Source organism: Dendrobates tinctorius, unplaced genomic scaffold, assembly GCF_039654945.1.
Source record: "Dendrobates tinctorius isolate UK_male_01 unplaced genomic scaffold, ASM3965494v1 ptg000021l, whole genome shotgun sequence".
NCBI lineage: Eukaryota > Metazoa > Chordata > Amphibia > Anura > Dendrobatidae > Dendrobates > Dendrobates tinctorius.
Window position 1 is genome coordinate 45,316,882 of NW_027361689.1, and position 14,792 is coordinate 45,331,673.

The 14,792-nt window shown below is 46.2% G+C and overlaps 1 pseudogene; it reads right to left on the bottom strand.

Moving 5' to 3' along the window:
- Positions 1-459: 459 nt before the first annotated feature.
- LOC141083868 (hatching enzyme 1.2-like) overlaps positions 460-14,792 on the bottom strand; it is a 66,088-nt pseudogene continuing 51,755 nt past the window's right edge.

The window sequence follows — 14,792 nt, forward strand, 5'->3', positions numbered from 1 at the left end:
ATAGTGATGGCTATAGAATGAGGAAAATGGAGAACCGACAGGGATTTCCGAATGCTTTTAGAATTGTGTGCACATAGACTAAAGACTTTGGATCAAGACAACAATGATCTAATTTCTATGGTCAACAGGGGGAAAAAAAGCAAAACTGACCATAGACAATACATTATTAGTTGATCCCATTTCATTTCTATGGCACCTGGCAAAGAGTCCTTTAATATTGTCAAGCTGATCGCCACAAAGATCGACCATTTAAATTTATTAGAGGTGATCGGCCGCCCTCTGAATTAATCGGAACATTTCGTTAAACAGAAGATGCTTAAGAATGGGTTAGGCTGAGCCAAACGTTGCGGTTATGCATCTTCCATTGGATGAATATTTTTGGCCGTCTTAGGATGAATGTCAAACACTTACCAGTGACATAAGAGGAAGTAAATGCACTTGACATGGAATTGGCTTTGGTCACACTCTACGAGCATGATTCACCCAGAAAAAAAACAGAGGTGAGATTTGTCCAGACCCAAAGGTTTTCCCCAATAGGACAGGTGACTATTTAGTAGCACCATCATAGACTGTCACATAGTCAGTAGTCGCAATGTTAAGAAAGTTAAACTGCAATAAAATCTGGAACAAAAACCAAAGAGTGTTATTAATTTGGATCAATTAAAAAAAAAAAAATCCACAAAGATCTAATTTTTATGCTCAATGATTTTTTTGCTATATTCATTTTACCTTCATGTATGGGACTTGAATAAGCCAGAGGCAGTTTCCACCACCTTGATTTGCTGAAAAGCTGCTTTCAGATAGAGATCCTGAGGCCGTCACCAGCTTTTTCCTGCAAAGGTCTTTTTGTGGCGATATATATGGATAATGTTAGCGAGGAGTGTAAGTTAACATCAAATCACAGAGATAAGAACTAGGAATTCAGAGAAGACACCAGGCAAAGAAAACTTACTGCAGCCATAGTTGGCATTAATTTTCATCACGTCCACACTACTCATTCCCAATCTCTGTCCTATGGGCACATTAGGATCAGGCTTCGGGACAATAGTAGACAAAGTGCCCCTTAGGGAAAAGGCAAACCTATAAAGAGAATGGATGAAGATGTATTTGCCCTAGTCATGATATTGTAGACTTTTAATGGCTGTAAAAAAGATGTGTTTAATGGCTGCTGTAAAGTCGACCTGATACATATAGTCATTAGTAGAGTTGAGCGACTTTTGGTTTTTTAGGGTCGCGTTTCGTTTCGTGAAACCCGACTTTTCCAAAAGTCGGGTCGAGCAAGATCGTCCGATTATAGGGAAAAGTCGGGGTCGTCCCGAAACACGAAACCCAATGTAAGTCAATGGGGAATAAAAGTCGGCAGTGAGAGGAGGACAGGAAACACACCTACAGTGCCCATTTGAATGCCAAAAGCATCAATTCTTCTTACTTAAGCTTGTCAACCTTAATTAACTTCATAATACAAGTTACGCACTGAAAAATGGGGGTTATTTGGCTAAAGTTGTGGGGGGGGAGGGCTGGCTGCAGGTTTTCATGTGCCCTGGGCGAAAGAGCGCCCCTTTAACACATACCACAACTCATCATGCTCTGATACGGCAGAGAAATAGCGGTATAGTACAATGAAAAATACCTCACTTTTTACATCTCATGACGAGGCCCATCTATTTCTCCATACAGAATCATTGGTCCCATATAATGTTTGAAACAGTATATGATGAGCTCCACATAATGCTACAGTATATGTTGGTCCCCATGGATGAAGCTCCACTGTCTTATGGGCCCAAATAATGCTCCAAACATAATGGCCCCATTTCTAATGCTCTAGTGTATAATGGGCCCTGTAAATGCTGCTTCAGTGTCTGATGTTCACCTTTGGAATGTTCCAGTGTATGGTGGGCCCCATCTATCATTCTCCAGAGTATAGTGCTCCCCAAAAATTGCTGTCCCAACATTGAAAACAATCAAATAAGTCTCCTCGCTAGGGAATCCCTGTACTAGTCTAGACTCCTCGTCGTCCCCATCTTCTATCTCACTGCACAGTATTTCAACTTTGCAAGTGCTGTGATCCTGGGCAAGCAGGGGGGGCCCACTCGTTGGCGACGGCACTGGCACAGGGCCCCTGATAGTACGGTGGTGTGTCTGATGGCGGGTGGGCCGAACCTGCACTTTCATCTGCAGCTTCCTCTTTGTCACCGTGTAAGATGGAACTGTATATGGGAAGGGTAACCTGAGTTTCATCAGGGTCAGATTCAGGCCGGGTAGCGTGCGAGGGGAATGTAGTGGTCTGGGTCAATGTACCAGCAGATTCATCGAGCAGTGGCTGGGCATCAGTGCACTTGTGTCGCCCCCAGGAGTACGGTCACCACAGTGGCATTACCTTCTTCCTAGGGAGTGTGATGTCATGCTTGGGAGCAACGAAGGATCTCTCTAGCAGGTTAACTGATTGGGCGGCGTTATTCCCACGAGTCATGACCCTCCAAACAGCGTTCATGAAGGCAAAGTGTTTGTTTTACGTGGGCAGTATGGTTGCAAAGCTGAACCTTAAAGGAATGTCCAGAAGGGCACCACCAGGAGTGGAGCCTACGGTTAAATTCGACTCCACCTGGGAAACCTCAACCATGCCAGCTACAGAACAGATGCACACATTGCAAGCTTAATTCCGTTAATGAACGAGACTCCGTCATGCCCCGTGGTCCGAGTCCGGCTTACTAGAGGGACACGTGAGGCTCTGGCACATGAGATTGGCCAATAACTGGTGTGTCATGCCCTTACATGTCCGTGGCTGAATGTGCGCTACACTGAAAAGGCCAGCGTTTGTCGCTTACAGGTGCAGATAACCCACTGAACAACGTTAGTGATGGGGATCACTGATTACAATTATTACCCGCGAACAATGATTTCCCAGTAAGTGCAGGTCAACCGCAGTTCCGGAATTAGGCCTAACAGTCATTCCTGAAAAACTTACGTGTGCAAACCACAGGTGCTGTAGCTTGCTTAACAGCTCGCCAGCCGTTCTCATGCCCAGTATGGATTACACGTGATTGCACAAAGGTTAGAAGGGGTACCGTATCCCCGGATAACATGTATGGATAGAGTACACATTCAAAATATATGTCTATACATCAGGAGGCAGGCTCAGACGGTGTTAGGCCCAGTATGGATTGCACAAAGGTTAGAAAGGGTACCGTATCCCTGGATAACATGTATGGATAGCGTACACATTCAAAATATATGTCTCAGGAGGCAGGCTCAGACTGTGTTAGGCCCAGTATGGATTGCACAAAGGTTAGAAAGGGTACCGTATCCCCAGATAACATGTATGGATAGCGTACACATTCAAAATATATGTCTATACATCAGGAGGCAGGCTCAGACGGTGTCAGGCACAGTATGGATTTGACGGCCCAGATTACACAGCGGAGGAGCAGGTAGAGGTAAAGATTGCAAATGCTTGGGCCCTGCCCAAGCAAGGGGGGCCCACTCGTGGACGTCGGTACTGGCACTGGGCCCCTCATAGTACAGCGGTGTGTCTGACGGCGGGTGTGCACCACCACCGTCAGAGACACTTGATTGCACTATGAGGGACCCTGTGCCAGTGCCCGCGCCCAAGAGTCGGCCTACCCACCTGTCCAGGGCAACGGCACTCGCACGGTGTCGTGCGCTAGGTGGTGACCCCGGCCATGGGGGGGAGGCAGCACAGTTAGGGAGTTTTAGAAAGTGGCATATGTTGATGTTGGACATTCAGCTGATGCAAAAGGCGAAATAGGTGAAGTCCCAGGAAGAGGTGGACCAAAGCAAGCCATTTTTCTGTCACCCTATGTGTCATCAGGGGAAGGTGGGACAAAATCCTTGGAAACCCATGCATGGTTCATTTTAATGAAGGTTAGATCATCCACATTTTGGGTTGACAGACGGGTCCTTTTTTCTGTCAGGATTGATCCAGCTGCACTGAAGACTCTTTCCGATAGCACACTTGCAGCTGGGCAAGCGAGCTCCTGTAAGGCATATTGGGCCAATTCAGGCCAGGTGTCCAGTTTAGCGGCCCAATAGTCAAAGGGGAATGACCTGTGTGGGAGAACATCGATATGGGAGGAAAAGTAGTTTGTAACCATAGTTGACAACTGCTGTCTCCTGTCACTTTCCATCGATGCAGTATTACCAGTTGTGTGAGCGGTATTTGAAAAATCAGTCCACAACATTGTCATGAAACCCCTGTCTCCAACGCCACTTCTGCTGTGTGCACCACGAACACCTCTGCCAAGCTGCCCCCGGCCCGTACGGCTCGTGTGAGAACCATCACCGCTGCTGTGTGCTGGGAATGCCTCAAGCAACCGATTTACCAGAGTTGCTTGTTTATTAGCCAATATTAGGTCAAGGTTCTCCTGTGGCATGATGTTTTGTAATTTGCCTTTATAGCGTGGATCCAGGATGCTGGCCAACCAGTAGTCGTCATCGTTCATCATTTTGGCAATGCGGGGGTCCCTTTTTAGGATCTGCAAGGCATAATCTGACATGTGGGCCAATGTTCCCGGTGTCAATGATGCACTGCGAGTACTGGGTGGAGGAGCACTTTCTGGCAAATCCACATCCCTCCAGTCACGCACAAACCCTGTACCAGACCTTGCCACGCCAACATTTTCACTTGCCCCACGAGATGCATTCTCCTCCCTTAAGTAATCATCCCCATCATCATCCTCCTCCTCCTCTTCTTCCTCCACCTCATCCAGGAGAGGTCCCTGAGCAGACAATGGCTGAATGTCATCAAGGATTCCCTCCTCCTCTTTCTCCTCATCAACATTGGCTGCAGACGCCTGCTCCTTAAGGTGCGTCAAAGTTTGCATGAGCAGACGCATAAGTGGGATGCTCATGCTTAGGATGGCGTCTGCGCTTACCAGCCGTGTGCATTCCTCAAAACACTGAAGGACTTTACAGAGGTCTTTCAGCTTCGACCACTGCACACCTGTCAACTCCATGTCTGCTCTCAAAGTGCCTGGCCGTGTATCCTCCCACAAATGCATTATGGCCTGCCTCTGCTCGCACAGCCGCTCCACCATGTGCAGGGTGGAGTTCCACCTTGTTGCAATGTCGATAATGAGGCGGTGGTTGGGAAGGTGGAGCAATCGCTGCAGCTTCTGCATACGAACGGAGTGTACAGGCGACCGGCGGATGTGCGCGCACAGTCTTCGCACCTTCTGGAGCAGGGCTGTTAACTCCGGATAATTTTTGAGGAAGCACTGCACCACCAGGTTCAAGGTGTGAGCCAAGCAAGGTATGTGGCTGAGTTTTGAAAGGGCTATGGCTGCCACAAAATTACGGCCGTTATCACTAACTACCTTGCCTGCCTCAAGATGTACACTGCCCAGCCATGACTCAGTTTGTCGCTTCAAGTACTCGGCCAGCACCTCGGCGGTGTGTCTGTTGCCCAAACACATCATCTGCAACACAGCCTGCTGATGCTTTCCACTAGCTGCTCGATAGTGGGACACATCGTGTGCAACAGTGGCAGCTGCAGATGGAGTGCTCGTACGACTGCGCTCTGTGGACGAGCTTTCGCTTCTGGAGGAGGAGGAGGAGGGTCGAACGCCTACAGCCAACTGTTTCCTATACCGTGGGCTAGGCAGCACTGTCCCACCACCGCTGTCCCCTGTGGACCCTGCATCCACCACATTAACCCAGTGCTCAGTGATGGACACGTAACGGCCCTGGCCATGCCGACTGGACCATGCATCAGTTGTGAGGTGCACCTTTCCGCTCACTGACTGCTTGAGTGCATGGACAATGCGGTCTTTCACATGATGGTGGAGGGCTGGGATGGCTTTGCGAGAGAAGTGGCAACTGGGTAGGTCATAGCGTGGTACTGCATAGGCCATGAGTTCGCAGAAAGCTGTGCTTTCCACCAACCGAAAGGGTATCCTCTCAAACGAGATTAGTTTGGCAATGTGGGCGTTCAAACCCAGTGTACGCGGATGAGAGACTGAGTACTTTCTTGACCTACTCATAGTGTCTGGGAGGGTGAGCTGGACTTGAGAGCTGCATATGGTGGACGTAGAGGTGGACAGGGCAGACAGAGAGGGTTGATGATGGTGATGGAGTTGGTGTTCTTTCTGATGGCCTAGAATCAGTCTTTCGTTGATATAACAGTGGGATTCCCTGACTGCTGTGGCCTTGCAACGACACCTCAACATTTGCTGCTGTGCTAACCGGTGGGCTTACAGTGGGGGAAACAATGTAGCGTTGCTGACTACCTTCGTTGTGATCAGTTGCACATGTGGCACTTGAGGTTTGGTGTTGTGTCCACGCTTGCAAGTGCATGCTGGTTAAAATGTCTAAGCATGCAACTGGTATTCAAATTTTCCAGATTTTTCCCTCGGCTAAAGGTCTTTGCGCACTTCTTACAGATAACCTTGGCCTGATCATGAGGATTTTGTTCAAAAAAGTGCCACACTGCACTCTTCCTACTTTGGCAGACATTTTGCAGCCTAGCACGCTGTGATCTTTTGACCCTCTGGACAAGCTGTCCAGCAACTCTTTTTTGATGTTTGGAACCTGGAGTGCTACGGGCCTGCCAGATAACAGCTGTTGCGATGTCGATGTCTGCTGTGGATGCTCCTCATCTGAGCTATTGGAAGCAGCACCCTCTTCCCCCAATGGATGCCAATCTGGGTCAACAACTGGGTCATCCATCACCTCCTCTTCTATGTCATGTGCACCTTCCTCTGTGTCACCGTGTATGGTGGTATAGTGTGCGGGAAGGGGCACCTGAGTCTCATCAGGGTCAGAATCTGGCTCTGTACACTGCGAGGACAATGTAGTGCTCTGAGTGAATGTACCAGCAGAATCATCCATCAGCGGCTGTGCATCAGTGCACTCCATGTCAGATTCATCTTGGCCTGGGTAATTCACCATTTCACTTGATAATCCAGGCATGGTATGTGAAAACAGCTCCATGGAGTAATCAGTAGTATGGCCTGCGTCATCCTTCAATCTTGGTTGGGGTGAAGGACACAAGGAAAGGTGTGGTTCATGAACATGAGCCTCCAATGACGACTCAGTGCTTTTACTTTTTACAACTGAAGAAGAGGAGGCGATAGAGCTGGAGGCTGAGTCAGCAATGTAAGACAAAACTTTTTCCTGATGCTCTGGCTTTAAAAGCAGTTTGCCAACTCCTAGAAAACTAAGCGTTCGAGGCCTTATGTAGCCAGATGATGACGCAGGCTCAACACCTCCTGCATTCGGTCCTATTTTGCTCTTGCCACTACCATCAGATCCACCACCAACACCATCATTACCAGCTGCCAACCCCCGCCCAATTCCACAGCCTCTTCCACCAGCCTTCCTCATTTTTGGTAGAAATGTAGACAAAATCCAACAAACTATATAGTAATGTAAAACAAGGTACAAGGTGTCTATAGGACAGGGGAGATTTTAAATTTCTGCAGACACTTGTGGACACTGGACACTTTTGGATTGTGTGAGGCCCACTGATATCTCAGCGCTATGTGACAGGCTCGATGGCACAGGTGTGACCAAAGTGACTAGAGGATAAGGGAGATTTTGAATCTCTGCACACACTTTTGGACACTGGACACTTTTGGATTGTGTGAGGCCCAATGAATATCTGAGCGCTATGTGACAGGCTCGATGGCACAGCTGTGACCAAAGTGACTAGAGGATAAGGGAGATTTTGAATCTCTGCACACACTTTTGGACACTGGACACTTTTGGATTGTGTGAGGCCCACTGATATCTGAGCGCTATGTGACAGGCTCGATGGCACAGCTGTGACCAAAGTGACTAGAGGATAAGGGAGATTTTGAATCTCTGCACACACTTTTGGACACTGGACACTTTTGGATTGTGTGAGGCCCACTGATATCTGAGCGCTATGTGACAGGCTCGATGGCACAGCTGTGACCAAAGTGACTAGAGGATAAGGGAGATTTTGAATCTCTGCACACACTTTTGGACACTGGACACTTTTGGATTGTGTGAGGCCCAATGAATATCTGAGCGCTATGTGACAGGCTCGATGGCACAGCTGTGACCAAAGTGACAAGAGGATAAGGGAGATTTTGAATCTCTGCACATACTTTTGGACACTGGACACTTTTGGATTGTGTGAGGCCCACTGATATCTGAGCGCTATGTGACAGGCTCGATGGCACAGCTGTGACAAAAGTGACTAGAGGATAAGGGAGATTGGATTGCTTTTAAAAAAGCAGTTTGCGGAGCAGTGGGTAAACAGCAATGCAGGAATGTCAGGAAGCCTTAGAAGGCAGCCCAACAACCAACACCACTGATACACCACTATATAGCCTCCCCTTGCACTGCACACACAGTGACTGGTGTGTTGTGCAGGCCAAACCGCTAGCAGCAGAAGCAGTTTTTTTGTCTTCTTCCCTGCCTAACGCTCTCCCTACAGAATCAGCAACCTCTCCCTATACTGAGATCGGCAGAATTAAGATGGCGGTCGGCGTGCACGCCCTTTTATTACCCCCTGTGACGCCCACCAAAGCAAGCCAATCACTTGCATGCCCTTCTGAAAGATGGTGGTGACCCCTGCCTATGTCATCACGTTGCCCACAGTGTCCGTGGATCCTGATTGGCTGAAAAAGAGCGCAAAACAAACTTTTGAAACGCGACTTTGGCGCGCAAGTCACCGACCTCGTGGCCGACCTCATCCTAGGGTCGGGTTTCGTTTCATGAAACCCGACTTTGCCAAAAGTCGGCGACTTTTGAAATTGTTCGACCCGTTTCGCTCAACTCTAGTCATTAGTCATCATCCTTATTTTCACCATGTAGAAATTTGCTGCATTAGAGTAAATTCCTTCGAGTTTGCAGCTTTATTTTGCCATGGAAAACTGCAGCCAGTCAGTCCTATAAATACATATCCAAGTGATACAACAAAATTGACATAAATACACAATTATTAGAAGGGGTGGACTACATTAAGTGAAAGAGTTGGGATTTCGCTCCTTAGGACACCTCTCTATTATCCAGGTTTAAGGACCATGACATAACATGGTCTAGCCATGCTTGACATTGTCGATATCACCCATTAGAATGAGACCTATTTAATACTGTTGGTCCATCGATATCAGTAATTTTAGTTGAAGCAACTTTTACAATCATGCTTCCATAGGAATAACTATATATTGGCCCAAGGTGGTTATGGTAGGACATAAGCACCCCAGTTCCTCCATTGGTTCAGAGAGGTAACTGTCTCTCCTCCTGTGTCTGCACATAGTATATGAATTGTGAGCTTCACTCAAGTGGAGAGAGCTGATGAATGTATGGCTCTCTTCTCTCACGGGGCCATATTTCAGAACAGTCTGAGTCTGAATTCGTACCTCCATGTATCATGTTTTGAGTATGGAATGTCCACAGGTCTCCTGACCCAAACTTGAGAGCCTCATTTATTCACCATACTTTCAAACTCTCATGTCCACTATGACAGCTCCTCAAAAATCAGGATAGTCCTACTTAATCCAAAATGGTTAGGAGCTTGAGGCCATGTCTTGACCTCAGCAGTGTGACATCTCAGGGCACACATACAATCTATCTATATAATTGTCTTATGTCTGTCTGTAACCGAAATCCTGCGTCGCTGATTGGTTGTGGTAGTTAGGCTGTGACTAGTCGCTTAGTCGTCGCGGCAAAATTGCCGCATTGCTTATTGTACAGGCACATTACAGCCATTAAAGGCATCACCGCTACATCGCTCATTACACAGGGACAGTCCTGTACATATACAATACATTAGGTAAGAGCAGAACAGTGACTACAGCTCTGGGTGTAACAGGAGTATATTAGGTAACAGCAGAACAGTGACTGCAGATCTGGGTGCAACTGGAGTACAATACAATACATTAGGTAACAGTAGAACAGTGACAGCAGCTCCGGGTGTAACAGGAGTATAATACACTAGATGGTAGGCCCGATTCTATCGCATCGGGTATATTAGAGTTTCTGTTAAAATAAAAAATAATTATATACTCCCCTTCCGACAGCCCCCGGATTTTGTCCCTCCTCTCACCACGCGCCCGGCATCTTCCGGTTCCAGCAATGCTTAGAGGGAAGGGCTGATGATGACGTCACTCATGCGAGAGCGCGACATCATCAGCAGTGTTTCACACAAAGCATTACTGGAACCGGAAGATGCCGGGAGCGTGGGGAGGAGAGAAAGAGTCCGGTGGCCGTCGGAAGGTGAGTATATACAGTAACTATTTTTTATTTTAACAGAGACTCTAGAATACCTGATGCGATAGAATCGGGCCACCATCTAGTTGAATATAATAGGGGAGCAGGGAACCATCAGATCCTGTCTCCACCATTAAGATACGTTTAAACAAACTTATTTTCTTATCCATGCATTGTCAAATGTTATGCTATGTGCTGTCAAATACTTAGTTGCATCAACTTTAAAGAGCCGCTTTCGGTGGGTGTGTGGAGGTCCTTGACTAAGTAAAAAAAGCAAATAGAGCTACAATATAGCGAACAGGCAGCCCCATCTGGTGCCTGAACACAAAAAAACAAGGCAATGCAGCCACAGGTACAGCAACGTGTGACGTCACACGGTCAACAGACTGTGAAAAGCCAGTACAAGCCGCCTGTCCTTGTCATAACACATTTCTGAAACTCAGTTTCCTTCTTCAGGGGTGACTAAACTTCTGAAGACCGAAAGTTTTCCCAAAATACGTTAGAAAAGGACTGATGGATTGCACTGGATTTCACGGTCTGTGGACTGTGTGACGTCACACGCTGGTATACTATGTGCTGTGAAAGAAATCACACCATACTGTAGTATGGTCTGATTTACAGGCCACACTGGTGTATTGGTCGCAATATAGCTGATATTTCTTCTCACAGATCATGGATTGCAACCATCTCAGAACTGAATATGGCTCTTGACGGTTAAGGACCAATGTCTTGGGGAATACCTACAATAATGCAAACTTGACTTTCTAAAAGCCAAATATTTCTTGTCCAAAACACTTGTGGCAATGTAATGGGAAATGGAACAAGGTACATCATCTGCACTGACTTGTGGTAATGCATCACTGAGGTATAAAATCATACGGAAGATTAAAGGCGTTTCTATCAACAATGTCGAAATTACCAAAGCTAGCTGTAAGAGATGAAAATGATATTACATTTTAATACTACCGAATGGAAGGATTTAGCAGCTTCTCTCTAGAGACAATGAGTGAAGTTTATGCAACCAATATCTACAGAGAACTGACCACCAACATTTATACAGCTTCTCACCTTGATCCATGTTCTGCCACAAGATGTCAATGTAGTCATTCCTGTCCCTTCTGGTATGCTCATGGTAGAAGCCAAGATTGTGCATACCTTCATGCTGTATCACACGGTACATCATACAGCTTGGTCTAGCCAGGCCTACAGTCTGCTTGCCTGAAATTTTCCCGATGCAAGACCAGCAGCTAGGTATAAGATATGAATAGGATGATATTAAATACATTTCATATAAGAATCTTGGTAAAATGTACACTTGTCTTGGAAGATGTTACACATCTAATCCTTTACTCAAGCTTTTGCTATCATTTTTGGGGATTTTTTTTAGTAGATTTTTTAAAAAATATTGGTGCAAGGGAAAAGTGGAATATTTAAAAACAAATCTTATTTAAGTTTAAAAAATAAGATGTAAATAAAAATCTATTTTAATAAAACAAGAATAAAGAAATTTACCGCATATACACTAGCATATAAACCGAGATTTTCAGCCCATTTTTTGGGGCTGATGGTCCCCCTCTCAGCTTATATGCGAGTCATATACCAGGGGGTCGGCGGGGGTGTCATGTCATACCTACCTCCTCCTGGCACAGTCTCTGCAGCCCCCATGCTTCTCCCGGTCTCAGGCTCCTTCCCTCAGCGGTCACATGGTACCACTTATTAAAGTCATGAATATGCGCATATTTATGACTAATGGGCGGTACCACGAGACCGCTGAAGGAAGGAGCCTGAGACCGGGAGAAGCAGGGGGGCTGCAGAGACCGCGCCAGGAGAGAGTAAGTATAAGCTATATTCACCTGTCCCGGGTCCATCGCTGCACGCTACTGTCCTCTCCTCTGCATCCTCTATCTGATCAGAGGGCGCGGTGATGAAGTTAGTGCTCACTGCGTCCTCTGCCTGAATGTCACTGACAGGATGCGGAGGAGAGGACAGAGCAGCACGCAGCCATGGAGAGGGGATCAGTAGATATCACCAGTTCCGGGGTCCTGAGCCAGCGGTGACATCAGAACCTGTCACCACCTGCTCAGGACACCGACACCAGGCCCCCAGCGATGAGAGGGGAGTCTTTTTTTTTTTTTTTATTTGCAGCATCAGCAGCAATATATGGGGACAAACTATGGAGCAGCATATGGGGGCATGATTATGGAGCATCTTATGGGGCAGCATATGGGCCATAATCTATGGAGCATTTTATAGGGGCATAATCTATGGAATATCTTATGGGGCCATAAACTTTATGGGGCAGCATATGGGGCTTTATTAACCTTTGTGCAGCATTATATGGGGTGTATTTTGTATGGAGCATTGGAGCATCTTATGGGGTCATCTTGGACTGTATGGAGCATTATATGGGGCTCCTGATTCAATATGGATATTCAAAAACATTTAGCCTACTGATGTCTCAATTAATTTTACTTTTATTGGTATCCATTTTTATTTTTGAAATTTATTAGTAGCTGCTGCATTTTCCACCCTAGGGTTATACGCGAGACAATAAGTTTTCCAGTTTTTTGTGGCAAACTTGGGGGAGGGGGGGGGGGGTCGGCTTATACAAGAGTATATACAGTAATTAGAACAATGAATTAAAATAATTGAGTTTTGGGAAACATTAAAAAAACCACAGGATTTTTTGTGAATTGTACTTACATTATTTTTTATAGCTTAAAATTCACACACAAGAACACACTTTCACAGCAATGTCAATGAAAAATGTCAGGTACAGTGTGGATAAAAAGTTTTGATATACTGGCGATTCTGCAAGTTTTCCCACCTACAAGGTATGTAGAGGTCTAATTTTTATCATGGGTACACTTCAACTGTGAGAGACGGAATCTAAAAATAAAAAGCAGAAAATCATTGTATGATTTTTACATAATTAAACTGTATTGTATAAATTATTGTAGAAGTATTTGATCACCTACCAACCAGCAAGAATTCTGGTTCTGACACATGACCGTCTTTCTTTGAGAAGCCCTCATACTCTGCACTCATTACCTGTATTATTTGCAACTAGAGTTGAGCGAAATGGGTCGGTCAAATAAAAAAAAAAGCCGACTTTCACCAATATCGGGATTAATGAAACGAAACCCGACCATAGCGTAAGGTCGGCCATGAGGTCGCCGAACCGCGCGCCAAAGTCGCATTTCAAATGATGCTTCCAGCGCCTTTTTTCAGCCAATGATGGCAGACGCACACTGTAGGCAACGCGATGACATGGGCAGCGGCCAACACCATCTTAGAAAAGGGCATTGAAGTGATTGGCTGGCTTTATGTGGAGTCACAAGGGCTATAAAAGGCTGTGACTGATGCAGATTCTGAATAGGGAGAGCGATAGGCAGGGAAGAAGAAAAACAAATTGCTTCTGCTGCTAGTGCTTTTCACTGTACAGTTTGTGTGCAGTGAAAGTGGATGATTCTAGTTGTGTGCAGCAGCGATGGTGGTGATTAGGCTGCCTTTTAAAGCTACCTGATAGCTGCATTGCTGTGTGCACACTGCTGTTCAAACTGCTTTTTTCAAAGCACTCCAACTTTTATTATTTTGTTCTGCTCAGTTACCGAGCGTTCATTTTTTCACACACCGTATAGCAGTGCACGCTCCTCACACTACCGTGTACCGGCTGGTATCACGGACAAATACAAGCTGAGAGTGACACTGGAAAAAAAAAAACGAGGAGATTCTCCATTTTTCCAGACCTACACCATATAGAGCTGTCGGCTTTTCAAACAGTGAAGCTATTTGTGTGTTTTTCTGGAAAAACAAACTGAGGAGATTTTCCATTTTTCCAGACCTACACCGTATTGAGCTGTCCGATTCACAAACAGAATTGCATATCTACTGCTCGCATTACAGTCACATCTACGCAGAGTCAGCGTGTGTGTGACACTCTGTAAAAACATATACGGAGATTGTTAGTTGCACAAAAAAAGTATCCAGCTGTACACTTCTGATACAGTACCGTATATCTGCTTGTTTGATTGCGGTCAAATACATACTGGGAGAGCGTCTGTGACTAACAAAATATATGTAGATTTAATTTTTTTAATACACCTTACACAGCTGGACGCTCCTCATACAGTACCATCTCTCTGCTGGTATTTTGGGTACATTTTCCCAAACATGAGGAAGTATGGTGGAAGAGGCCGCGGACATGGGCAGGGGGGGGGCGCGGCTGGTACTGATGGTGGTGGTGCATCGGCTGGTTCTGGCAAAAGCACAATAGCAGCTAAGGCAGGAGGTGTTGAGCCTGCGTCATCGTCTGGCCAAAGAAGGCCTGTAAGGTTCCCTTTTCTTGGAGTAGGAAAACCGCTTTTAAAGCCGGAGCATCAGGAACAGGTTTCGGCGTACATTGCCAAAACAGCCACCAGCTCTATTGCCGCCTCTTCTGAATGTTCCAAACCTGCAAGCACGGAGTCGTCAGTGCAGAGTTCTGGTCAGGAAAAACACCTTTCTTTGTGCCCTTCACCCCCACCAAAAGTGAAGGATGAGGCAGCCGACACTTCAGATTACTCTATGGAGCTCTTTTCACATACCATGCC